The 5,481-nt window shown below is 39.4% G+C and overlaps 1 non-coding gene across 1 annotated transcript; it reads right to left on the bottom strand.

Annotated features, from left to right (window-relative positions):
• Window positions 1–4,268: 4,268 nt before the first annotated feature.
• On the bottom strand, window positions 4,269–4,374 carry LOC145615767 (small nucleolar RNA R71). The gene has a single exon (XR_014107358.1). It is a non-coding gene; the product is annotated as a small nucleolar RNA R71 (small nucleolar RNA).
• Between the last annotated feature and the right edge of the window lie 1,107 nt (window positions 4,375–5,481).

The following is a 5,481-nucleotide window of genomic DNA, read 5'->3' as shown; positions in this document are numbered from 1 at the left end:
CAACTTTGATCTAGCATGAAGAACGGGTTTTTGTAACATCATCGCACTTCCTTTAGGGACAAGAGGCCAAATGTAGGTGTCTACAGTTAGCCCCCACTTTGATCGAGTCTAGAATAGACGATGATCAAAGTAGTCATGGAAATAAATCCGAGACTCATTCTGCGAAGTTCTATAAGAATAGAGAATCTTTCAGAAATATTAAGGATGTCGAAACGATCCTTGGTTCACTAAGTGTTTTGAAACAAATAGCTATTAAGGCTAGAGAAATTTTTTTCTAGTCTTAACGTGCTAAAGAATCTAGATTGATCCATTGCAATCGTAGAACGTTTTTACAAGTAAAGGTGTTCTGGGTGATGTCAAGTCATGAGAAGAGATCGGTTTTAAAAAAGAATAAAAGGGGATGATTTCCTCTCAATCATGTCATCGTTGGTTTAAAGTTCCTCGATATGTCATTGAAACTTTAGCCTGACTTTAACAAAGTAAAACGAATGAAAAAGGGTTTTCGATATTCAAATCGAAAAGGGGTCCGGTATTCGAGCAGGGTCCGGTATTCGAGCCGGATGTCCAGAAGATAGAAATACATGTCTCAGGACTGGAGGCATATATCCAAATCCAGTGAGAGAAAATAAAGTCAGCAACTCTCTCAGTAGTTTTGTCCACAAGATGAGTACACGTGTCTCAGGACTAGGGGCACGTGACTACATGGGTGCGACATCGTCTCGTCGCTCTTTATACCGGGGGTGGACGGACACCCTAACTGTCCGGTAAGCTAGTAAGCTCACTAACTACCGTATTTGCTTCCATTCAAGAAGTTCCTATTCCTGAAGGTTCGGCGTGCCTGTCGACTCGTGAGCTAACGCCTAGAGTAAATAGTCTACCTTTTAGTTCCGAGAGGTAGATCTCTCAAAGCTTCGGCTGAGGTGAAATTTTACGCAACACCTACGCCTTCCAATTTTACGCTGTACGCTACGCCATTTGCATTTTTAAGCTGCATGAAAACGCCTTCCTTTTGCTTCGTACATGAAAAAAGAAGAAAACCCGGACACTTATAACGTCAGTACAGTAAAATGACAAACCTGTCTATGGGTGCTTTTACGTAAAGCACCACCACGGAACGTCTTAAGGCACGCTTACGAAAAACGTTCAAAACGTATGCTTAGGGAAGGCACAAAGCACAGTGTGCATGCAAAATGATGCAAAAAACTATCAAAGAAGAAAATAAACTACAAATGCAAAGCAATTAAAAAGGATTTTGATAATTTGTGCGCCATTACGTCTAATAACGAGCAAAAACTGTTGAAAAATGATTAAACGGATCAAAATCCGGATACCGGTCATTTTAGTGACCAGTATCTGTGCGCAACTCACTAGGTCGTGCTGGCCAGGCGCGCGCATCATTCTTAGTTGCACTGGTCTGTCACTCTGAACTGATTCAGTTGCGTGCGACACTTAGTTCAGCAAAAAGAAAATTGTGGAGCGCAATTTTTCATTTTGTTCTCTCTCTCCTTCCTTCACGATTTTCGCTTCTTTCTTTCTCTAAAGAGCTCGGATTTTCTTGTTTTTTTTTCGAAGCTAAAGGAAGTAGATCTCGTCCCTTATTCATTTCTCCCATAATCCAATGTAAACTTTTTGCTAAACTCGTTTTTTCTTGGCTAAATTTGGGGGATTTACGAACCATTAAACCCCAAATCTTGAATTTAGGGGTTTTTTATTCGGTCTATTACTCTTGAAATTGTTTGCTCCATGTTGTTATACTATGTTTATGGAGTGTTTTGCAACAAATTTCATGAAGAATAGTTAAGTATTGAACCTTGTATGAGCATTTCTTCGTTTAAGTATGTTCTTGCTTTTTTCCTTCAAATTTAGTTCGAATATGTTGTTTTACTTGCTCATTTTGGTTATACTTGTTTATTATGAAGTGAATTATAGTATTGGAACTAATATTACTGATGAGTGACATTTATGGCACTCATTTGGTCCCTTTTTGGATGAATTCTATTTCTTTTTATATCTCTTTTCTTTAGTTTTCCTTAGATTTATTCTTGTTTTCTTCATTTTATGATTTTTGTAGTTAATTTCTCTATTTCATGCATTTTCTAGTTTACTTGTTATTTTTCTCTTTTACTTGTTTTTTATCATTTGTTTGTAGGTGGTAATTGATTTCCCAAGAATTCCCGAGCTTCCTCTCTATGAGCTTTCATTGTTTTCATGCCTAAAGATGGTGCAAGAAGCTTCAAGTCAAAGGTGGATCCAAGGGGCAAGCTTCAAGGCTTTGTATATACCTTCCTCATGGCTTATACTCTTCAAGAAATTCAAGAAAGTTTCTGCCTACTTTGTTCTCCATCATCATCATCTAGGATGTGTGCACCGCTTGAGCTAGGACGAAGAGAAGAAGGGGGAAGACCCAGCCAGGTGCGGGCGCACCAAGTTAGTGTGCGGCCGCACATTGGTCGGGTGCGGCCGCACACTTGGTGTGTGAGGGCGCACCAATCTGGGTGTGTCCCGTGCGCACCACTCTCTCTCCTCCGAGCGCCCGCACCTACGTGGGTCTATTTTTGGGCGTCAATACCTACCTCCTCTTTGTATATATAGTTATTTCTTCCTATTTTTAGGAAGAAGTTTTAGATTGGATTTGATAGTTAGTTTTTGAGAGAATTTTAGAGAGAGAAACTCAAGGATTGAAGAGAGAGAAACTCATGATTTTTGGTGATTGCTCAAGAATTCCTCATTATAATTGATCTTTAGATCAAAGTTTTGTAAGGATCTTCTTCTTGATTTCAATACAAGTTTGATTCTAGTTGATTTCATTTGTTTTCCATGTTATTGTTGATTGATTGGAGTTAGTTTGATGATTGATTGTAGTTTTATTGATTTTTGATTGATTGTTGATTGATCTTTGATTTCAATGATGTTGATGATGAAATTGATGATTGTTGTAGATTTGATCTTGATTCCTATGGCTAGTGAGTAGTTTTCTAGATAGGGAAATGGTGAAGCATGTTTGAGTGATGGATTAGAGTAATTTGGGGATAATTGATGGAGTTGATGATATGATTAAATTTGGTTGATAATTCATGTGCATGTGTGTGATTGATTGAAGTTTGGCCATCTTTGATTATTGCACTAGATTGCATTGTGAGCTTGCTATGATACGGACCATTGATTAGTAACTTGCAATTTCACGATTGAGGTGCTTTGTGACGTTCCCTAGGTAGTGTTTAGCGTAGTTGACGCTAGTTAGACCTCTAGGTGAACTATCTTGGTATGCTCTTTTGGATACATGATGATCTTCCTTCATATCACTTGACTTAGTCGGTTTGACCTCCCAAATTACCATTTTCCATTACAATTACATGTGGATCCATTGCCCTAGTGTCTTTAGATTGATTTCATACAAGTTCTTGCATCATTTAGCTCTAGCTCTAGTTTCCTTCATAAACCCCCTTTACTTGACTTCGAAATAGCTTGACTCAGGCATTGTGCATTCGACCTCCATTCCCTTGGGTTCGACCTTGACTTACCACTACGCTTAATAGGGGTTTGTTGAGTTACAAATTTTGTTTGATTGGGTGGGGTAATAGCCCAACGACCTACCGTTCTTCATCCCATCAAAATGGCGCCGTTGCCGGGGAATGGTGCTTTGAGTGCATGTTGTTGTTGAGTCTATTTCATTTCATTTGTAAAATACAAAAAGATTTTACACTTTAGGCTACACTTGTAGCCGTGCTACTTATATTTCCTTTGAGTTTTGTATGCATAGGTCCCGAGATTGTTCATTTGTTCCCTTTGATCCGGATATTGAAAGAACTCTCTCAAGGAGGAGAGTAGCAAACAAGACTTTGGATTATAGTTCCTCAAGCGAAAAAGAGATTGAACAAGAGCAAGTCCTGGGAGAACAACCAAGAGTTCCCTTGAAAGAATTGGGAGTGCCCGGTGCATATAGGTTCGAGAGCGGCATAGCTCCACCTACAACACCGGCAAACGATTTTGAAATTAGGCCGGCAATGATCACCCTAATTGAGAGGAGACAATATAGTGGGGCAAAGAACGAGAGCCCATTGAACCATCTTAAGGAGTTTGAAAAATATTGCAACACAATCAAGGTTAATGGAGTGTCTCAAGAATTTATCCGCCTTAAGTTGTTCCCTTTCTCCCTCATAGGAAGGTCTTTGGAATGGCAGACAAAGAGAAGCCCAATTCATTGAGAACTTGGGATGATGTCACTAAAGCTTTCTTGTCCCGTTTCTATCCTCAGAAGAAAACGGCGGAGGCAAGGGCTTTAATTCAAGGGTTCAAGCAAAAACCAAATGAGAGTCTTTATGAAGCATGGGAGAGATTCAAGGAGTACCAAAGAGAATGTCCTCACCACGGAATTCCAACATATCAATTGATCCAAATCTTCTATGGTGGTTTGAGTCCTCAAGGCAAGGCATGTCTTGATGGAGGGGCCGGTGGTCCAATCATGAACAAAACCGAAGAAGAAGTTTTGGACATAATAAAGGATGTGGTGACTTACTATAGAGATTGGCAAGATGGGGAAAGAGATTCTTCAAGCAAGCAATCTTCGTTGTACTCGGTGGACCATCTCAATGCCATCAACAATCTTTCCTCTCAAATGACAAACTTGGGAAAGGAGATGACGACAATCAAGGCCAAGTTGGAGAGTGTTTCTTCCTCTTCCCAAGCTCCAAATCTTCCCTCCCAAATTAAGGGGAGAGGTACTTCTTCTAACCCTCAAACTCCCTCTACTTCACATAATATGCCTATGGGATGTTTGTTTTGTGATGTATGTGGATCATATGACCATGATTCTAGAAATTGCAACAATGAATGTGTTGATGAGTTTGACAACAATGAGTGTGAGCATGTTAATTTTGTGTCAAACAACAATGTCCAAAGGTTTGATAATCAAAGAAGCCAATGGAATAGGAATTACCAAAACCAAGGCAATTTTGACAACTATAATCATGGTGGTGGTTATAGGAACCAAGGGAATCAAGGTTCTCGTGGTAACCATAACGAAGGTTATAGTGGCCAAAATCAAAGCCAAAATTATGGTAATCAAAACCAAGGCTATGGTAATCAAAACCAAGGTTATGGAAATCATAACCAAGGTAATGGTAACCATAATCAAGGTGGTGGTAACCATAATCAAGGTTATGGTCCAAATCAAAATAGGGGTAATTGGAACAATCAAGGAAGGGAAAATTTTCAAAACAATGCTCAAAGAGGTCCCCCACCCGGATTTGTTCCAAAGACTCAAGGTGAAAATTCCTATTCACAACCTTCTTCTCCTAGGACTACTTTGGAGGAATTGATTGGTAATCAAACCAAGATCATTAACACCTATATGGCGGTTAGTGATAAGAAATTCAATGAGATGATGACCCACAATAAGATGCTTGAGACTCAAATTACCCAATTAGCAAGCACTATTAAGGATTATGCTAGTCCTTCATCTTCGCCTTCCCAAGGTGTTGA

This window comes from Chenopodium album, chromosome 25, assembly GCF_948465745.1.
Source record: "Chenopodium album chromosome 25, dcCheAlbu1.1, whole genome shotgun sequence".
NCBI classification, from domain to species: domain Eukaryota; kingdom Viridiplantae; phylum Streptophyta; class Magnoliopsida; order Caryophyllales; family Amaranthaceae; genus Chenopodium; species Chenopodium album.
Note: the sequence above shows the minus strand (reverse complement) of the source record. Positions and strands in the feature narration are given on the sequence as shown.